The sequence below is a fragment of the Bos taurus genome, chromosome 3, assembly GCF_002263795.3.
Source record: "Bos taurus isolate L1 Dominette 01449 registration number 42190680 breed Hereford chromosome 3, ARS-UCD2.0, whole genome shotgun sequence".
NCBI lineage: Eukaryota > Metazoa > Chordata > Mammalia > Artiodactyla > Bovidae > Bos > Bos taurus.
The window spans coordinates 92,933,561-92,954,577 of record NC_037330.1 but is presented as its reverse complement, the minus strand read 5'-3'; the positions used below and the strand labels follow the sequence as shown (position 1 = coordinate 92,954,577).

Here is a 21,017-nt window from a genome sequence, read left to right as displayed (position 1 = left end):
ACCTCGTGGCAAGATTAATGAGGTACGTTTTGTTCACAGCGAGGGAAAGAGACTCTAGACATCCAAATCAGTCTCTGTCCTGAAGGCCTTTACAGCCCGGAGGAGAGGCCGCCACGCTGCAGGCTGGAATCCCAGCTCTGCCTCTTTCTATCTGTGTGACCTTGGGGATGTTACTGGACCTCTGAGCCTCTGTTTTCTTATCTATGTAATGGGGAGAAAGAAACAAAGGGCTCTAAGGAGAAGTAGCAAGAAGTTGTAATGTATGAAGATCAGGCAACAGAGACCCTGGTACACAGCAGATGCTCAGTAAGCAGCAGCTATTGCTGTTTTTATGGTTCAAGTCTGAATTAGAAGCAAAGGAAGTGGGGTGTTCTACACCCTCAGGGGGGATATACGTAACAGGCTGGGCTCTCACAGCTGGGAGCAGAACTGGGACCAACTCAGGGACCAACATGGTTTGCTTTTCTCCCTGTCCCTCCACTGGCCCGATGCTCCTCCAGTGTGGCTATTACATCAGATTCGACACCGGACCCAACTCAGGGTAATTTCAGTGGAGCCCACTGAACCCAAGGGAAACATAGCCGCTGCTCCTACACCTGCAGGCCAGGCTCCAGCTCTTTCCAGGAAGCGCCTTCCCAGCGACCAGCCTTGGGTTATGTAAATCCTCCCACAGGCCCTCTGGCCTCCTCTGGAGCCACAGGACTGCTCCCTCCCCCTGAGCAGCCCAACAAGGATTTGAGGACAGACACTAGGGCTCCTGAATCCATTCCATTTCTGCCTTCCTTTTCAATGAAATCTTTGCAGTGCATCTGCATTCTAGGCTGAGCTTTCACACCTTCCTTAGAAGAACATCTCTGCCTTTGCAGGGTGGGAAGAAACCAGAGGAATCAGAGTCTACCTACAGATGGGGGCCTGAGGCCTAGAGACAGAAAAGGGCTGGCCCAGGGAAACACAACACCACAGTGATCAGAACCAGCTCATTGCCTCCCAGTCCAGGACCCTGAAAGCCCTCCCTGAGCCCTGCACTCAGGGGTTGACGTGGGTAATAGATACCAATGTTGCTGTTGTTCAGTCGCTAAGTCGTGTCTGGCTCTTTGTGACCCCTGAACTGCAGCATGGTGAGTTTCCCTGTCCTTCCCTTTCTCCCAGAATTTGCTCAGACATAACCATTGAGTCACCGCCTTTTGGCAAATCACAGCCTATGACACATCAGAGAGTAAGTACAGTTATGAGCTCTGGCACCTGGACATTTCCAGAGTGCTCCCTTCACAGGAAGCTCTGCATCCGAAAAAGAAACATCTATTCCCGTGCTTTCTTTTTCCTGTTCTAACATTCTCCAAGTGCATCCCATGAGCCAGGCTCTGTGCTTAACACTTTACCAGGAAACCCCACGACGAAAGGCCTGCTGTGGCCCTCACTTTACGTGGGGAAATTCAGTCCCAGGGTGTTAAGTTACACACTCAAGGTCACAGCTCAGGGGCAGCAGAGGTCACAATTTGACCTCACTGTCAGCCAACCTTCTTCCCCACCAGGGCTCTCCAAACAAAATGCCCAGTGGCATCAGATATGGAACAAAAGCCCTGGAGTAGATGGGAAAGTCCACGGAAGCTCCAACTCGGTGCTTGGTGAGCATGTATCTGTGCCCTGAGCACACGGATTGGGAATCAGCCCGGCCTGTTAGTGCAAGTGCACAACCAGCAAACCCCAGGAGAGAAGGGCCAGGCTGACCGAGAAGGTGATGGAGGGGCTCCATCGCTGGGCCTGGGCCAGCCAGATGCTCACCAAGCACCCTCTCCTCCCTGGCATTCTGGGAGTGAGCTTGGCCTCCCACAGTGTGCCAGGTCCTGGTGGGCCCCAAGCGAGGAAGCCAGAGCAGCCACAGGCACCATCACAGTCCTGAGGGGAGGAAATGGCAGCCTCAGGGTGCATGTCCTCTGGCAGTGTTTTAGGGAACAGATTCATTCACTGTCATGACCAGTTTGAACATTTTCCACCCTAGCACCTTTCATTCAATATCCCAGTGACGATTTACAGCTATCCTGACAGCTGTTGTTAATTCCATTTTACAGAAGAGGAAATTGAGGCTCAAAGAGGTAGATGTGGTAGGTGGCAGAAGTGGGATTTCAATCCCATGTGCAGCTGCCAAAGCTTGGGCTCTCTGTGCTAAGTCCCTTAGTCACCACGGTATTATCAGGCTAAGAATGAGGACCCCAGAGAGGCAAATGCAGTGGGACTAGATCCCAGGGGCTGCAGGGCAAGGCAATGTGGAAGGTCAATCATAGACCAGAGGCACCTACATTGAAGTGCTCCCCTGGAATGTACCCAGAAATGTGCAGTAAACCTGGGCCTCGACGACCTGTGCTTGGCTAATGCACCACCCTGGGGAAACTGAGGCAGCATGGTCAGTTTCATGCTGGGAACTGGGCTAAACTACCTGGGCGGGCCCTGTCTGAAGTGTGACCACGTGGAAGGATTTGGAAGCAGAGCTGTCTAAATCCTGGCATGGCCACCTCCTCTCTGGGTGATGCTGGGCAAGCTCCTTCCCTCTCTGGGCAAGTGGCGAGGGTGGCTCCCCCAGGAAGCACTGGCACAAGGGCAGAAGGCAAAAAGGGATCTGAGCGAGCATCCTAGTGAGGGGTGGATCGGTATAGAGAGGCTACATCAGCCCTGCCAAGAGATGAGGGATCAGCAGTCTTGTGAGGCTGTCAGAGCAAGCCAGGCCAGCCCCCACTCTCCTGGCCTTGGCAGCCTTGGCTCCAGCTCCCAGGGTGATTCCCAAGCTGGGCTCAGGGCCGTGGTTCTCTATTTCCAGGGATTTATGTCCCTCTGTGCCAGTCGCCCCTTGGACAATGCCCACCTCTGTGAATCCCTGTCCTCCACGGCCCAGGAATGGTACACAGTCATCCAGGGTCTGCGACATCATAATCTGGTGCCATGGCAACAGATGGGCTGCCACAAAGGACTCGGGATTCCAAAGGGCAGTGGGGAGGGGCCAACCCCATGGCCGAGTGGGAGAGAATGGGAAATCCAAGACAAAGGAAGCGAGAGCTGCTCTTCATAACAAGAACGCAGACCAAGGAAAGTGTCAGGCTGCTCACGGTTGATGGAACTCTGTTCTGCCACTTGTGGGCTGTGTGCCCTTTTGCAAGTTACACAACTTCTCTGAGTCTCACTTTTTTCATCCACATTCAGGGATCATATCCCTGCTTTACCACACAGGGTTGCTGTGAGAAGCAGTCGGGCTATATTAGATGGTGTCTGGACTTCACGAAAAGCAGAAAGGTGTGAGTTTGCGATGTGTGAAGTCAGCAGCCTCAGCTGCTGTGTGTGTGACACTGGCTCATCCACCTCCTCATCTGGTATGGAGGTGTGGTGCTGACTGCATCTTCAGCCCCTCTCTGTGCCCAGAGCCTATGATCTTGTGAAATTGTTATGATCACTCAGCACCTCCCAGCTCCTCCGCCCCTTCCCCGAGACAATGTGCATCCTTCATGCTGTTATTCCCCACCCACACTCATCCCGCAGCCCCAGTGCAGACAGGGGGCTTCAAAACAAAGATTAGTCAGGGCTGCAGGGCAGAACTGCTCAGTGTGGCTTCATCTTGGCAATCACAGTGCTCCCTCCTGTCAGAGCCCAGGGCCTTGAAGTCCCCTCTGCAGCTCTCCCATTCTAGAAGCAAAAGCCAAGCCCAGGGAGAGGCGGCAGATCAAAGGCACAGCACACACGTGCACCTGAGCCCAGGTATTCTGTCTCCTGGTAACACTGTGTAGCCAGGAAGCCAGGGAGGGCTACCCAACCATCCCAGGGGTCAGGGAAGGCTTCCTGGAGGAAGGGACTGTGTTCAAGGAAGAAAGAAAGGTCAGCCAAGCTGCGGGAGTAAGGAGAGCGGAGAAGGGCATTCAAGGAGAGGGATAACGGCATGGGGTGTGGAGGAGCCAGTGGAGTGGCCATTCGGGGCTCATTCGACACTTAAGTGGCAAGGGGCCTGGCAGCTCTACTAGGCCATGGGCCAACTCACCCTGCCTGGCACCAGGCTGCCCCTCAGAGGCCCAGTGCAGCGGCCTGGCTTTCCCTGAGCATATCCAGGGACTAAGCCCCTATCCCTGCTAATCACAGGACAGCCAACAAAACCCACAGCTCCAAGCTACCCAGGTCTCCTTCAGTATTTGGGGGTGGGGGTGGGTACGTGGACCACCAGGCCCTAGCAGGGGAGGAGAGACGAGGGACCCCAACAGACAGCTGGGGACCATCCATTCAGATGTTTGGCATAAGCTTTATTCTTTTCCCTTTGGGAGATTCTTGATGCCCATTGGCTCACCAAGGACCCTGAGAGGCCTACGGGAAAGATATCAGATTGATTTTGTTTCCTGCAATACTTTCCAAATTTGTTAAGCCAAAGACCATCTTTGTTGGATGCCATGTCTACTAATTTCCCAAGAAAAACCAGTGCAATGAATTGCACTTGATGAAACACTGCTGTAGTACGAGCCCTGCATCCTACAGATCAGAAGATGAAGTCCAGAGAGGGGAAGGACTGGCCTATCGTCACACAGCAGAGGCGGGTACCCAATCTTCTGTCTCTGGGCCACCTCCACCAAGCCATGAAAAACACAAAACACTGTTCCCAGAGCATTTGGCCCTGAGCGAAGCTGAGAGTTTCAGTCCTAAGAGCAGGGACATGTCTAGAGGTGAGCCCAGGATGGCTGGGCGGTGGGGGGCACTGATACCAGGCCACACAGGACCGGGAGATGAGAGAGATGAGGGCTGTGTTAGCCCTCAGGTTCCTGCAGACAGGTCGCGGGCCTCAGGGAACATTTTTTGATGGCAGAGCAGAGACCCACAAATGAGATGATTCCAACTGAGCACTGTTTCTGAGCCACCTGGGGCAGATCCCTTCCCTCCCAGGGCAGTTGAGAGTCTGGAGGAGCAAAGATGTAAACCCCCACCTTGGAGACTTGTGCACAGAGGGGACTCATCTGTTCCCATTTCCTCTCCCAGGCCTGGACCAGCCCCAAGTGTCCTGGCTCTGGCCCTGCAGCCCAGCCCGAAGGCAGCTGGGCCACTGGTACCCAGGTCGGGCAGATGAAAGAGCCACTCCCCCCATGGTTACCCTTCTGCAGAGCTCGCCAGGCCCCGGCGTTGCCAAGACGACCGCTGCCAGCTGAAGGAAGATCCGGGGTGGGGGCAGGGGGCGTGCCAGCCCGCCCCTGGCCTACTAACCTGGCAGGCAGATTTAAATGACAGCCCAGGAAGCTACTATTAAACTGTCACCCCAGTCAACAGGACGACGGACCCGGAGTGTTCTCTGGCTGCAGCAACAACACAGCGGGAGTGAGAGGGGGAGGAGACGGTGGCCCAGAGCAACCTGCACCCCCTCCCTGGAGGCCCAGTCTGCCTGCCCGCTCACCCGCCAGCCAGAGCCACCCTCTAAGGCTGTGGCGGGTTGTGGCACAGAGCTGCCACACAGCACAGGCCTGGAAAACTTTGTTTTCAAGCAGAGGAATGCTTTGTCTAAGTGAAACCCCAGGGTATAAAATAGAGTAAAATGGAGCTGTGCTACTGAAAGCAGGGTGAGAGGGGTCCACATCAGCCTTTGCCCCATCCCTCCCTCAGCAGCCCTGGTGGGGCCATAACACCCTGGGCTCACAGCACCCCCCAGCACTGGGTTCAAACCCGACACTGATCCCATCCCGGACACATGATGTTCCTAAGAACCCTCAGTTTAAAGATCCCGTGAGTTGGGGGTTGGGGGGAGATCCCATGAGTCTAATATAACATTTAGAACAGCTTCTGAGGGTTCAAGGTGCTCACTCTCCAAGAACCCAAGGTTCTAAGACTGCCACCCTGATCCACACACCTCAGCCGGATGACGGGACTCCAAGATGGTCCCTGCACGAATCATGTAATGTCGACAAGCTGTGAATGCCCCCGACCCTGTCCTGTGAGGGACTGACTCTGAGTCCGCGCTGACAGTCAGACCCAAGGCTCCGGTGCTGCCAGAGAGGCAGGCCGTTCCCACAGTGTCCCGACACCCACGGAGCGCAGGGGGAGGGGCTCGGCTCGAGGCTTTGTGCTGCCCAGCGGGCTCCGGGGCTCAGGCCACCACCATCCATCAGCAGGTGACATCTGAGTCCGCTTTCTCGTCCACCCTCTCATCCCACCTGGGGAGACAGAGGAAACGCAGCAGCAGATGCTGGGGGGCGGGGGGCAGGGAGGGGTGGGCATGTGAAGGGCCTGAGAGAGAAGATGAAAGAAAGAAGCGGAGACTGTGGGAGGACCACTCTTTGGGGAGGGCTCTTTGTTCTTAAATCGGACAATGTCCCTCAGCGGGGTGTCCCCCTGGCCCCACACGCCAGCACCTGCCAGCACTTCCTTCATCTCAGTGTCCCCTTCACACAGGATCTGACGCCAAGCAGGTGCCCAAAGAGTACCCGTGGCCCCACACCCCTGACAGACTGTGCGATCCCTTCCCACTAGGCCTCAGCTTCCTCAGGTGAGCAGATCTGTGAGGACCCCTCCCGCTGACAGTCTGGGTCTGACACAGGTGGGCTGTGCTCCTCGGTGCTGCTCCAGGGGATCCCCTGGGGCTTCCGGCAGCCAAGTCCCTCTTCCAGGCCCCTGGCACATCCCAGCTGCTCTCCGACGCTGCCCCACCCCGGCCCTCCTGTCACCAAGGGAGGTCCAAGCCATCACTGGGGTATGTGGGACTCCCTGTCGCCACAGGGAAGATGCGTGTCTCCGAGGGACAGACGACAAAGGGGTCTTCCTGTCGTAGTGATTTGTGGACGCAGGGTATTGAGCCAGTGACAGCTGTGAGGGGGCGGGGGGAGTGGGTGTGGGGAGAGTGGATGGGATCAGCAGGGGTCCCTGGCAGGTGTCTGCACAGGACCGAGCACCACTCAAGGGGTGCCGCTCAGAGCAGCTGGTAGCATGGAGGGGACAGCCACTCCCTGCCCAATTTCCAGGCTCAGGACTGCCCGCCCTGGGTCTGGGACACCCCCTTGGCACTTGGATTTGAGGTCCCAAGGAAACAGCTAGAGGGAAACTTGCTCTATCCTCAGAGTGGAAGCCATCAGAAAGCAGAGGCGTGGTCAGGAAACCCTCCATGACCTCCAGCCAGGGCCCTGCCTGGTTTCCACCCACACACTGTCCCTCCACTCAGGTGAGAGCACGTGGCTAGCCCCAGCGGGGACTCAGCCTCCTCTGACCTGGGGACCGTCCCGTCTAACCCCATCAGTCACGGCTCTGCCTCCCACCGGCAGACCTCAGAGCCTGCCAAGGATCCCACCTTCCAGGCCCTGCTCTCCATCACCAGCCCCGACAGGAGAGGGAGCTCTTCTGCCTCCTCTTCCGCAGCTGAGGGAAAGGCTCCGGGTCTCATTGCAGGGGGCTCTGCCACCCACAAGCTGGGTAATGCCGGAGGACCTCTCTGGGCTCTGTGGCTTCCACCCCACTGACTTGGACTGGGAAGCCCAGGGCTCCGTGGACAGAGCTCTGCAGCGGAGGGCAAGAAGGCCAGGCCAGAGGGGCCTGAGAAGTCCCCAAGGGCAGATGCCACCTCAGTCAGCAGCCTGCGTCGGGTTTGCTAAGGGAGTGGGAATCAGGTGAGACTTCCCAGGTGGCATTAGTGGTAAAGAAACCCCTGCTAGTGCAGGAGATGTAAGAAATGTGGGTTCAATCCATGGGACAGGAAGATCCCCTGGAGGAGGGCATGGCAATCCACTCCAGTATTCTTACCAGGAGAATCCTATGGATAGAGGAGCCTGGCGGGCCCTAGTCCATAAAGTCGCAAAGAGTTGGACATGACTGAAGTTATTTAGCATGCACGCAGGAACAAGGTGCCCAGCTGTTCCTATTCAGAGGCCACCAGGTGGCACAAGGACGTGAATGATGGAGTGATGACCACCACCTGTCTCCTCAATGCTGCCCCACCCCATTCACTCAGGCACCCTCTGCCCACGAGGCAGCGGCTGGGAAACAGCCCTACCTGAGTGGAAAATGAACCGCTTTCACCAATTAGGTGGTAGGAGAAGCATTTTGAGAGGAGCCTCACTGGGTTATGGGCTTCCCAGATGGCTCAGCGGTAAAGAATCTGCCTATAGTACAGGAGACGCAGGTTCAATCCCTGGGTCCAGAAGATCCCCTGGAGGAGGACACGGCGACACACATCGGTATTCTTGCCTGGAAAATCTCGTGGACAGAGGAGCCTGGCAGCCTGTGGTCCATAGGATTGCCTAGAGTTAGACAAGACTGAGCACACAGCGCCACTGGGCTATCCTGGTGATAAATGGGCAAGGACGCCCTGTCATTGGGAAATCCATCTCCTGGGATTGGGTGGGCTGGAGCCTCTCTGGGGGCGTCCCTTCTGTGTTGGCCCAGAGTTTCTCACCCAGGAGGCTGGTACGAGCTCTCTGTCACCCTCAGCCCCTTGCTGGCAATCCAGGAAGCCTCTGCCCACTAGGAGGTGCCAGTAGGAGGCCTGAGGATTAGGACACTGCTCTGCGAAGTAGTTGAGGCCTGTGCCTGGATGGCTGCTGGCTTTTATCTAGAAAGAAGTTAAGACCATTTTACTGTGCCTGGTGTTAGCAGTAGGCTCTCTCCAACCCCTGGCCTGGGGGCCTGGCTCCACTGTGTGACCTTGGTAAGCTCTTCTCTGGGCCTGGCTCTTTTCCTCCATGACAGGACTGGATTAGACGAGATGATCTCTAACTTCCCTTTTTTTTTTTTTTTTTTAGGTATGGTACTACTATCACCAGGTCCAGAGTGAGGCTGGCAAAGGAGGGGATCCGTGGCTCGGTCCCCAGGCCCTCCCAATCTGCCTCCATGGCTCCAGGTGGGGGCTGGAGATCCACAGCCAGTAGTCACTGACCTGTTGCAGGCCCCTCCATCATCAGAAAGCCACCTTTCCTGGTCCTTTTGGGTTCCCATCTCCCCTAGAACCTGACCAAGGGTTTAGCAGGTGCTCAGGGACACTTCAAGCTGCTCTGCTAACTGCTCTCACCCACCCCTGGCTACCACTGCCCCACACCCACCCAACGGTCACGGACGAACCGTGGGCTTGCCTACCTGGTGTCTGTACTTGTGTAGCTCCACCTGCAGGAGACACTTCTCATCTCCACCTGGCAAAACCCCCCACTCCTCAAGTCCAGCTCAAGCATCAGTCCTAGACGGTGTCTGATGACACCCTCTACCTCCAACAAGGCCCAAAGGAGTGGAACTCCAGCCCGGGGCCCAGAGCACCGAGGGTAGAACATTCACCAGCTCAAGTCTCCACAGGCTGCTTACTTTGCTGCCATATTTTTGGCAGGCCAGACCTACCAGGACAGTGCTCTCAGCCAGCCTTCCACACTGTGCCCACCCTGGCCGTCAGTGCCAAGGTGAAGCTCTGCAGCCCGGCCAGACAGCACTCATCCTGTTGACAGCCTGGAGGCCCCAGGAGGCTCCACCCGACCAGAGCGGGCTCAGTGAGTCATCCCAAGGCCCAGCCAGACTGTGGAGCCGGCCTCAGGGAGGGGCAACCTTCCTCTCCCATTGCAGCTGGGCCCTTGGGCCCTTGGCTGCAGGAAAGCCCTTCACAGGATTATTGGGAGGGAATTCTGCAAACCCAGGCCCTGGTTGGGGGAGGGGGTTGGGGGTGGGAGAGCCTCTGACTCTGAGCCTTAGAGCCTTAGCACTACTCCAGGTTGCCCCAAGCCCCTTGCCTTCCCCATGCCTCAATCTCATCAGAGGAGACGAGAGTCAGGCTTTCATGTGCACGATTCACGGACCTCCACCCTCCAGGTGGAGAGCGGAAGGGACAGAAGGAGGGCACGCCAGGCATGCAGGCAGGGCTGCGTGCTGCCAGCCTGTGCAGTCAGCACCCGCCACTAGAGGGGAGGCAGGTGTGCAGCTGGCTGGTGAGGATGGCAGAGCACTTCCGTTGCTCAGGGTGGATGCTCCATGAAGAGAGGGCAAGGGCCCTACAGCAGGGGCCACCAAGGAGCGCAGCTCAGCCGTGGGGAACTATGGGGCTGTTCTGAGGACAAGGAGTCTCTGGCTGAAAATTCAGCAAAGGCTGAAGGAAATCTGGCAGAAGTGGGATTCTGAATGAATGCGGTGCCAAGTAATAGATTCGGTGAGCCCCCCACCCCCCACTCTTCATCAGGGGTCTTCATAGCAGCTTTGTGAGGCGGGGGAGGGAGGCATCACTTCCTTTGAGAGATGAGGAAGCAAAAGCCCTTGAAAGGCAACGGACTGTCCTAAGGTCACAGAGCTCAAGGCGGGACCAGAATCCAGGTCCTTTTATCCCTAACGCTCAACAGGAAAGAAAAAGGTGAGAGGTGGACCTTCCCTCACAGAAATTACAGCCAGGGTGAGGAGACAAGAATTCAGATGTAACCGTTCAGACCCAGAACAAGATTAGACGGTCCTGATCAGAATCAAGGGTGGTAATGATGCTGTGTGGCCTCAGGCAGTCATCTCCCTCTCTGGGCCTCAGCTGAAAACAAGGATGCTGAACTCACCCCTGAGGAAGCTCTCACCAGCGCCTCTCCTCTCTGTAGGTGAGACATGCTTGGGGGGCAAGGGCAATGAGATAGGAGCCTTTTGAGTAGGACCTCAAAGAAGGGCTGATTTTGCACCAATGGGGAAGCAGTAGGGGCTGAGGAAGCCCATCCTGAGAAATCTTATTTGATCCAGAAGGAAAAGGTAGATTCTAAAAGCAGATGAAGGAGGCAGTTTCTTTTCTGGCTTCTTGGTGCATTGGGAAGGAAACGAGGTCCATTCAACATCTCAGCGGGGAAGTGTGAGCGCATGGGTGGCAACCCCACCCAGCAGCAGATTCCGGTGAGAGATGCCCCCGGGCTCCCTCATCACACTGATCACCTGGGGCTGCTCATGACTTGTTCAATCCAGCCTGCATGTGGCTGGCAGCTGTGCAGGCAGCAAGCAACTCAGGGTCCTGGAACTACAGGTGAGTTAACTTCTCAGAGCCTCAGTTTGCTCACCTACAAAATGGGGATATCAATCAATAGTCACACCCTTTGGGGCAAGATGTACAGGAGATGATAGATGTTGAAATTATATAGTGAATTGTATATACTTTGGCCACCTGATGTGAAGGGCCAACTCACTGGAAAAGACGCTGAAGGGAAGAGGAGAAGGGGATGACAGAGGGTGAGATGGTTGGGTGGCATCACTGACACAATGGACATGAGTTTGAGCAAGCTCCAGGAGATGGTAAAGGACAGGGAAGACTGGCGTGCTGCAGTCCATGGGGTCGCAAGGAGTCAGACAAGGCTTAGTGACTGAACAGCAATATCAACAATAGCCCACAAGGGCGATGGAGCTCTTGTCAACGATATGGTTTATTTCTTATTATTACTCCCAGCGGCTTTCCTGCTGGGACTTTGGAGGAGAGCTGAGTTGCCTTCCTGCTGGAATGGGAGAGGGCTACAGGCAAGTGGACAAAGGATGCGGCTCAGATGGAAAGGCTCCTGGGTCCCCGAGGTGCTGTGGGGCGGCCAGTGCTGATGACCTATGTGGAGAAGGCATGGAAGGGGGCAAGGGGCAGAACACACCTGCAGGGCGGGACCTGGAAGCCATCTGATCCAACCCTAATATTTCATAAATGCGGAAACTCAGCCCAGAGAAGGCCTGGGCCTTTCACACTTCCAAAGCAGCCTCAGCAAAGCTTACACTCCCTCCTGAGACCCAGTCACAGAGCAGAACTGCAGCTTAAGAGGCTCATGGAATCGTAAAATAGCCTTAGAATCACAGAACACAATCTCCAGTTCCAGGAGAGTATCTTATTAGAATCTTAAAACACACAATTTAAAAGTACTTAGGCCCAGGCAGCTCAGTCAGGACCACGGATTCCCAGATTCTTTCCAACTTTGAAATCAGAGAAAATCTTAAACTTAGAAACAACAGAACTCTAGAAGCTTCCAATCACAGCATCTAATTTAGGCACCAGGAGTGGCAAAGGCCTATCCCTTCCCCCAACCCCTCCCCTGAGCAGTGCAGGAATCCTCTGTTCCCACCACTGACATATGGCCATTCCGCCCTCTTGAATGCTCTCGGGGACAGGGGACTCAGTCAGCTGTGCCGGCTGGAGGCTGGACACGTTCCTTCCTCTTGAACAGGGAGGGAAATAAGTTCTCAACAGGAGATCTCCACTTTGTACAAATGGATTTTTCACCCCTCCTTGTTCTTTGGCTCTGGTCGGAAAGATTCCCAGGGAAGTGGCAAGGAGCCAAGAGCTGCCACAAAATGACTTTAACCAGCAGACAGGCTGGTAATGGGTTTCGGTGGGAAAAAGGAAGGAGAGGGGCGATTAATTCCAACTTGCTATGCGATAAAGGAAATTAAGGCATAATACGGAAAGGCAGCAGTTCTATTAACCTGTGTGGAATACCAATTACTCAGTCTCCTCAAAATTGCTGGAAATAAGAAAGAAAACCCCCAAAGAGAATGTGATTGTGGCCCAGGGCTCATCTGGATTAGGCTGTTTGTTTGCCCTGGCACCCTAATGATGGGAATGAGGGGAAATTCCCCGTTTCCTGGGAGATGACTACACCAGAGTCAGGGAGAAAAGGCAGGCCCACGTGTTGCCACGGGACCACTTGGCAAGTTTTCTGGGCAGAGGGGGTCCTCGGCCCACTTGAGGGAGAGTTGGGTGCAGTCAGGCCCCAGCGTACACCCTTAATCCTGTGTTCTGGGAGGGACTCTGGGAGGGTCAAGCATCTGATGACCCTTGTTCCAACTGGAAAATCGCAAGTCTCTGCTGTGGGAAGCTGAAGGAATCAAGCAGGGGCCCTTGGGTGCTGAGTACCCAGCTAGGTGCTGGCAAGCCCTGCTGTGAGGCCAGACCTTCAAAGGTGCCACATCTCAGGTACCGGTCCTGGTGGACTGGGACCCTGGGCTCTGGCCAAGGCTACCTCTCTGCAGCTGGCCAAGGGGCAGACAGCATGGGCAGAGTTAACAGCCACAGGCCACAGCTCAGTGTCTCCAGCCAGGGGCCCAGGAGAACTTCTGTGATGGCCCCCAACCAGACCTGGGCAGAGGGAGACAGTCGTGGCTGTGGGAGGTGAGCTGAGGGTGGGGGTGGGCAGGTGCCCAGCAGAACCTCAGTTCTGCTGCTATCCTGGCTGAGACCCCTGGCACTGCACAGAGCCCTCAGACAGGGGGCCGTCACTCAGGGGTTCTGAGCCAGCATGGTCCCCCACCAGATAGGTCCCACCACAGCTTGGATAAAAGGGAAGCTGCCTCTTAAAGAGCCTGCTCTGTGGGCACGCCTACCGCCCACGACAATTCCACCCTCCTCAGCCTTTTCTTCACGTGGACGTTGTCTCCCAGTACAGAGATTTGGAAGATGCTAGTCTGCAGCCCTCTGTGGCCCTCCTCCCACAAGGAGCAAGTTAAGGAACCAGTGTTCACTTCCTGGCGGGGCCCTTACTGGCCGTGTGACCTCAGGCAGGTTACTTGCCCTCTCGGAGCTTCGGTTTTCCTCATCTAAAAGTATGAGGCTGAATCCTGACTTGCAGGGTGGTTGGTTGTAAGATAATGTATCAGTGCCTGACATAGTGAGGCAAGGTCCTCTCGATTTTTTTTTCCACACTCCCACCCCCTGGCTCTGTACCTAGTAGGCCCTCAGGAAGTTTTTGTTAGAATTGTTAAAGGGTTGGGTCAGTCCAGCCACCAGCACACCCTGCCATTCTCCAGCCATGGCCCCACACTGGTCTCTCCTGAGCCCCAGAGAGCCAGAGTCCTGCAGGCCAGCTGTACACTTGCCAAACCCACTACTGTCCCACCTGTGCACGCCCCCACCCCCACCTTTCTGTGAACATCACTCTGTCAAGAGGGGTGGGGAGGCTGAGCAGTCTCTGCACACAGCCCAGCTTGATTCTCCACCCCCACAGCCAGGCCTGGTCACAGGCGCGTGCTCAGGCAGACATGCAGACCCATGGGTGCAGGCACACAGCACACGCACATGCAGATGGGCACATATGCACACAAACGCACACTGCCTGCTTGCACACTCGGACGTGCACCACACACTGAACACAGACACACATGCCTCCCTGTGCACACACAGCAGCACATAGGCCACACACTCACACATGCACAGGTGGCTTCATATTACGCTCACACACTCCAGACAAATATGCATAGATTTTCCTGCCTCTCCTGTGACAGCCAGATGGTGGGATTCTCCCAGAGGGCTACCATTTAATGCTCTAATTAATTTTTTAAAATTCTGTGTACCCAGAGCCTGGGTTTGTTCCAAATGTCTCAGGCATGGTCCCAGTCTGAAACCAAGGAAGGAGATCTTAGGGAGAAGGATGGTGGGGCTTCCACTGCCCCCAGGAGAGCCTGCATCCTCACTGGAAGGCTATGATACCTAGCCTAGACACCTAGCCTAGTAAGGGGGTCTGGGCTCAAAGTCCTCTTCCCTGGTTCCAAGAGCACCCTATAACCCAGGACCAGGAGACAGCCCTCGCAGCATCCCTGGCAGGTTGTCTGGCCCTACCTGTACTTTGGTCCCTGCACAGGCCACTGGGCTCCTGTTCAGACTGCACTGCAGGGGAAGGTTTTTACAGGGTGGGCTCTGGGGCTCACATCTAGATCCAAACTCGCCCTTTACAAGCCCTACTGTGTGACTCTGGGGCACTGTCAGTGGAAACAAGGCACAGAGCCAGTGCAGTCTGCCGGGCAAGAGGGATGAGGCGGGAAGATATGGGCCAGCCCAGAGGGACTTGCGATGCTCCCTGCCTTCCCGCTTGCACGCCTCCAGTGAGGGGGAGCTCACTCCATCTCCAGGCAGCTCTGACTAGACCAGAGCACATCCTTACCAGGTTCCCTGGTGAACCCTGGCTGTTCTCTGGGCCATGGTCCCCGGTGGTTCAGGCTGGCAGGAACCACACAGCACTCACCCTCCAGGCCTTTCCTCCGCCTTTCCTGGGGCACGTTCTTTGCTGCTGAGTGTTTGGGAAAACGCAGCAATAAATTTACCGCCTCACTTATGAGTAATTTGCTGTCAGGAGCTCTGCGTAAGCAGAGGGCTGAATTAACGAGGCTTAATTAACATTAATGTTGTGACAGATTTCAACCAAGTGGGGAAATCCCCCATCCTCACAGCCCAGGCCCTCGCCTGCCGCTTCTGGGCTCGTGTGGGAGGTGAGAGGCCCGGGGAGGGTGCTTAGAGCTGCTGATGGACGTGACCGAGGGCCGCCTCTTTCCCAGGATTAGAGGGATTGGGGATCTGGGGGCTGGAGGTTTGCAGATCAGCACAGGAAGCCAGGAGCCTCTGCATCACCAGTTCCAAAGGAGCCTTTCAGGCCAAGCCCTTCGTCCCCTTTGCCTGGCTCGGTGACACCTGCATGGGCCTTCAAGCCTGAGAGCCCAGGGTTTGGATCTGCCACTCCCAAGCTGAGGGGCCTTGGGTGAGTCACCCCACCTCTCTGTGCCTCACCATTGCCGTCAGCAAAGCAACAAGACAAATCCCCGCTCTCAGGGCTGTCAGAGGATTCCCGAGGTCATGCGTGGAGAACAGAGGGGCTCTGACATCTGCATCTCCTCCTCCTACATCATGAGCGGAAGAAGAAACATGATTGAGTGACTAACAGGCACTAGGCGCATCATCTCATTTAATTCTCCTAATAGTTCTTTGAGGAAGAAACTACTATAGTCCCATTGTACGGATGAGGAAACCAAGGCACTGAGGGGAGCTGATTTGCCCAAGGTCACATGAATAGTCACGGCCGGGGGCAGTGAGGGGACCACAGTCACTCACTACGCCCATTGAGCACCTCTGGAAGGATCTAAAGAGCCAAGGCAAGGGGTGAAGTCAGGCAGTGGGGGCCATGAGGGGTGGGCACAGGGCCTGGGCCAGTGGTGGAATCACTCTGTGGATGGCAGAAAGGGAGAAGTGTGTCCCGTGCCAGCAGGTGTCCCACCACACAGGTACCTGGTTTTCAACCACTATGCTAAGTCACTTCAGTCGTGTCCGACTCTGTGCGACCCCATAGACGGCAGCCCACCAGGCTCCCCCATCCCTGGGATTCTCCAGACAAGAACACTGGAGTGGGTTGCCATTTCCTTCTCCAGTGCATGAAAGTGAAACGTGAAAGTGAAGTCAGTCAGTCATGTCCGACTCCTAGTGACCCCATGGACTGCAACCTACCAGGCTTCCTCCGTCCATGGGATTTTCCAGGCAAGAGTACTGGAGTGGGGACTTCATTAAACTGCCCCCGCAAGGGTCCAGGCATGACAGGCTTTGGGGAGGAGACAAATGCAATAGAAGGTGCACATCCTGCTCTCGGGATTGGTCCCCTCTTCTACTTCTCTCGGCTTTCCCCCAGGGCACCCACCAGCTCTGGTAGGGGGTAGGCACACCATCATTTATCATTAATGATTGCCATTATTAATATTAATGTGGAGGACAGCTCCAACCAGGACCAACTCTAAGGAGCAGCAGGAAGGAGGCCCAGCTCCCACTTACCCATCCGACACCTCGGGCTCTCAGCCATCATCCTGCACACTTCTTAGATCACCGAACAGGACAGGCCATGTCAAGGGCCTGGGGCTCCTCAAGGGGGACAGGAGGGACTCTGGGCCCCAGGTCCCTAGGGCTCACCTGAGAGACGACCAAGTTGGTGTCTTAGTGCTATGGGTGTGTCTGGGAACCGTGTAGGAAGGAGGGAGGGGACAGCATGTGGTGCGGGGTCAGATCTACCTCCAGGGAGTACGGCTCCTCAGCCCTGCCAAGCCCCATACACCCGCAAGTCCTGCCGCAGGAAGCCTTCCCCTCCCCGCAGCCCTCCCCCTACCTCCTGACTCAGACACTAGCCACATGACCTTGGGGAAGCCTCTCCTTACCTCTGCCTCATCTCTGTCCCCTGCATGATGAGGGATAAAAACAGTGCCACCTTATGGGGCTGATGGGAGGGCCGAGTGGCAGCGGCTCAGTAAGCGATGGCTATGATTACTGACCCTCGGAGGGTAGTGGATGCCAGCCCAGTCAGGTACCACCAAGCAGTGGCGTGGGTTCAGGGGTTTTCCAGTCTCCACAGGGCCACTCTCAGGCAGCAGGATCAGCTGGGGGGCTCTGTACAGCCCCTGTGACAGGCCAGGGACCTAGAGTGCCTCCAGGGGTCTCTGTACAGCCCCCATGACAGGCCAGGGACCCAGGGTGCCTCTCAGGACAAAACCAGAAAAAGCTCTGCTTTTGCAGATAGAAAGAACTGCCTTATAAGGAAGTGAGACCTCCATCCCAGCAGGTTTGTGCAAGTAAGAGATCCATTCATTTATTCAACTAGCATTCACTGGGCCCTTCCTTCTCAGTTCTGGGCCCTGTGTTGGGCACCGGGAATTGGGAGAGACAGACAGAGACCCAACGCCACCAGGGAAATCTACCATCTAAGAAAACAAGAGATACTGAAGGTGCCAAACCGATCCCAGGCCAGGTCTGCCCAGTCCTGTAGAGGTGTCAGAGGCTAGAGAAAAAGCAAGAGGCCCTTTGGCATGAAGGGGGCTTGGGGACCACTTGGGGTGGCTCAGTGCACGTGCTTTGGCCCTGCAGATGTAAGGCCAGGCCCCACCTGCTCTGAGCCCCTCAAGGCCATCATCACAAGGGCCTCCTGGTGCTCACTCTCTCCCTGCCCTTGTCCACCTTGACCACAGCTCAGTGCTGGTCCCCAGAGCCCCACCCAGCCCGATACCCAGTAAGGAGTGGACAGGAAGTATCTTTGGAGGGAAGGTTCTGCTGGCAACAGGGAATGGAGGAGAGAGGGGTGGCTGTCTCTGCTGGGACGGGGACAAGGGCATGGCTGGCCCCAGACAGAGGGTGGGCTCACCCCTTGCCCACTTTCCCGCCCCACAGCATCCATGACTCCCCCACACCCCCACCCTCCCGCCCCAGCCATGGTTCCCTGGGGAGCGGGCTCCAAGGAGGCCCAGCAGCCAGACCACCAGCTGCTGCCCCCTCCCCATACAAACCCTGGCCACAAAGCACCTCCCCCCAGCTCTGCCCGCCCGCGGTGACAGCCTCTTGGCACCAGCTTTCCCCTTCCCTCCATCTGTCAGGAGTCGGTGCAGACAGACTGTGAGAACCATCAGAGGAAGTAGCAGCACTGCTTGGGCCCTCCCCACCCCTGCCGCCCCAGCACTACCCCCCACCCCAGGTCCTTTCTCTCCCCACGCCTGTGTCTACCTTTCCCTTGCATCTGTCTCCATCTTTTCCGACTGACGAAGACACTGACAAAGTGGGGGTGGGGAGGAGAAGAACAGCCAGCCAGGGACCCCCACTTACTGGTAACCACCAAACATCTCGGCCACCACACTTGACCTTCTCCTCAGTCATTAAGGAGTTGAAATCCTGTGAGCCTGTGGGCTCAGTGTCCCCATCTGAACACCTGGCATAGCAATCCTGCTGAGCCCGCCTCTCAAGGGATAGAAGGAAAATGCCGTGAAGAACATAAAGGGCAGCAGGAACGCAAAGGCAGGGCCGTCGAGGTAACAATCCTCACCTTACTGATGTGATGTTATTGATGTTATTGACGTGAGGTGAGCAGGGCAGGGCTGGGGGAAACCAAGTCTCAGAGAGAGCTGTCACTCAGCTGCGTCAGAGGCAGGGTCAGATCAAAGGCCAGGCGTCCTGGCTGTGTCCACACCAGCACCCCAACCAGGATGCTCAGCCCTGGCTCCTTTAGACCTTCCAAGGAGCTCTATGTCTCCTTGAATTCTGCCAAAAGGAGGGGAAGAAATCAGCTTTTTTTCTTTATTTAGAGTGAGCCCTGCCCAACTAGCAGCAGAATCCACAGGTAACGGGGAAGCCCTGTTGCAGAGCCGGGGGGAGTGGTTGCGGGAGTTGACAGAGTGCAGGCTGGCGGGCCAAGTGTCCCATTGGACATGAGCTTTTGTTTTAAAACTGGGGCGGTTCCAAGCAAATGAGGACAAGCTGGTCACCCTGCGTGGGAGCAGGCTCTTGGTAATGCCAAAGCGCTGGCCAATGCGGGGGCGGGCCTTTTCAACCAACAGAGAGCAAAACCCCTGTCCCCCTTGATCCCAGCAAAGCTTGGCCCGAGGCCCCAGAGGCCCCAGGATGGGGGGCAGGGAAGGAAGTTCTGGTCTAGCTGCCATCTTGGGACCCTGGGGGGCCATGTGTGACCCCGACCGCAGCTCAGATGTGCCCGGGGAACAGGGGAAGGAGACTTGGGTCCTCTACCCCTTTTACCTCCAAGGAAGCTCGAGGTTCAGAGAAACCAACTGCCCAAGGTCACATACTGAGTTAGGTGACCAAGGCCTGCTTTTCCATCTGCAGATCCTTCCTAGGTCCTGGCACACAGCAGGCCTGCAGTGAATGCTGGAGCTCAGACTTGAAGACTCCAGTCCATGCCAGGTGCTTCTCTGGGGCTCACACGTGGCTCAGGAGCATGCAGCACAAGGAGCAGAAACACGGCCTGGCAGGAGGGGACCTGGGCCTATGCCAGAGATCCCCACCCACTCTCCTCCCCTCCCCCTCCTTGGCAGGCCCTGGCCAGGTCCCCTGCCCCATCCTCCTGAAGCCTGAGTCTGTGAACCACAGGCTCTTAATCGGACCATCTCGGTATGCGGCAAGGATGGAGGGAAACACAGGGACAGGGGAGCCCAGAGCAGGCCCTGACCTAGCCAGGATGGGAAGGCTCCCTGGAAGTGGTGACTATTGAGGCAAAGTGGGACTGAACAAGCAGAGGAAGGGTCTTCCAGGCACGTGAGAGTGTGAAGATGCCTCTTCGACATCACTCACATGGGGGGGGGGGCGGGGGGCTGGAGCACAGAGTCGAGGGTTTTGGGGGGCAAGAAGATGGTGAGGTCCGGGGCTGGAGATGCCAGGTGCGTGCTGGGTCTTGAAGGACCCTGAAGGCCAGCCAGCAGACTGTCCTGTGAGTGGTGGACCTCCCTGCAGGGTGCCGAGCAAGGGCAGGACAGTGCTCTGAGTGTTTGAGCGCTCTTGGCTGCAGAGCAGAGAACAGACAGGAGGGAGGGAGCAGAGGCAAGGCTGGGGCTGCTGCCCTGGTCCAGGGAGGCCGCAGTGGGATGGAGTAGGGGCCTGGGCCGTGAGCGGGGGAAGGACCAGGCCACGGAGGCTATTAGTGGTAAGGGAGAAAGGGGCTACAACGACTCCCAGATTCCTAACCAAGACATGGCGGAGGTGTCTGTGCTGTGCACTGGTCTCGGGGGCAGAGGAGGTCCAAGCACCACCCTCCAGCACCCAGCAGCAGGTTCTTGCAGGATCTGTCGCCTTGCTGACCAGGAGACAAGCTGTCTGTAGAGGTGTCACCATTACCTCTGGACACAGCACATCTGTCTTCAGCCCCCACTTCATAGGGAGGTAGGTCACAGTTACAGAAGGCAGCCAGTATTTATAGAACCTGAGAGTGTGCAGCCCACCAGGCCCCAAGAAACAGTGGCCCGAGAGGGAATAGGCCTTACTCGAGGTTATATAGCATGTCAGCTGTCACAGGCCAAGAAGGGATACTAAGCAGGCTTGAGGTGAAGGTAGGGGGCAGAGTCTGTGAGCAGAGGCCCCAAAAACAGAGGCGGGACCAGGACAGGGCAGGAGTGTCACAGGAGGCAGATTTGAGGTTGAAAGGAAGACAGATTCTCTAACAGGAAGGACTGTCTAGGGGCAGAAAAAGCTCTCAGTTGCTGAGTTAGCTCCCTGTCCCTAAAGGTATTCAAGCAGATACCTCCCCCACGCCCACACCCAGCCCCTGGAGTTGCTGGAGGGAATTCCCACATTGGGATGAGTATGGAAGCCGGCTTTAGCCAAATAAAGATGCTTCTCCCAAGAGCCACAGCTCACTCAACACAGAGTCACCAAGGCTTGCCTTGCGCCAGGCTGGGGACATCCAGGGCAGGTGGAACAGAACAAGAGAAACCTTCTCAGTCAGTCTTCCTCATCCTCATCCAGGGAGATGAGGCCAAAGCTGGGCAGGGGGCACAGGGTGGAGGCCCTGGCTGCCCAGGCTCCATGTCACAGGTCTAAGGGACTGGGC

At 56.4% G+C, this 21,017-nt stretch overlaps 1 protein-coding gene across 15 annotated transcripts in view; it reads right to left on the bottom strand.

Annotated features, from left to right (window-relative positions):
* The window catches only part of LRP8 (LDL receptor related protein 8), a 77,349-nt gene that overhangs the window by 41,934 nt on the left and 14,398 nt on the right, over nucleotides 1-21,017 (bottom strand).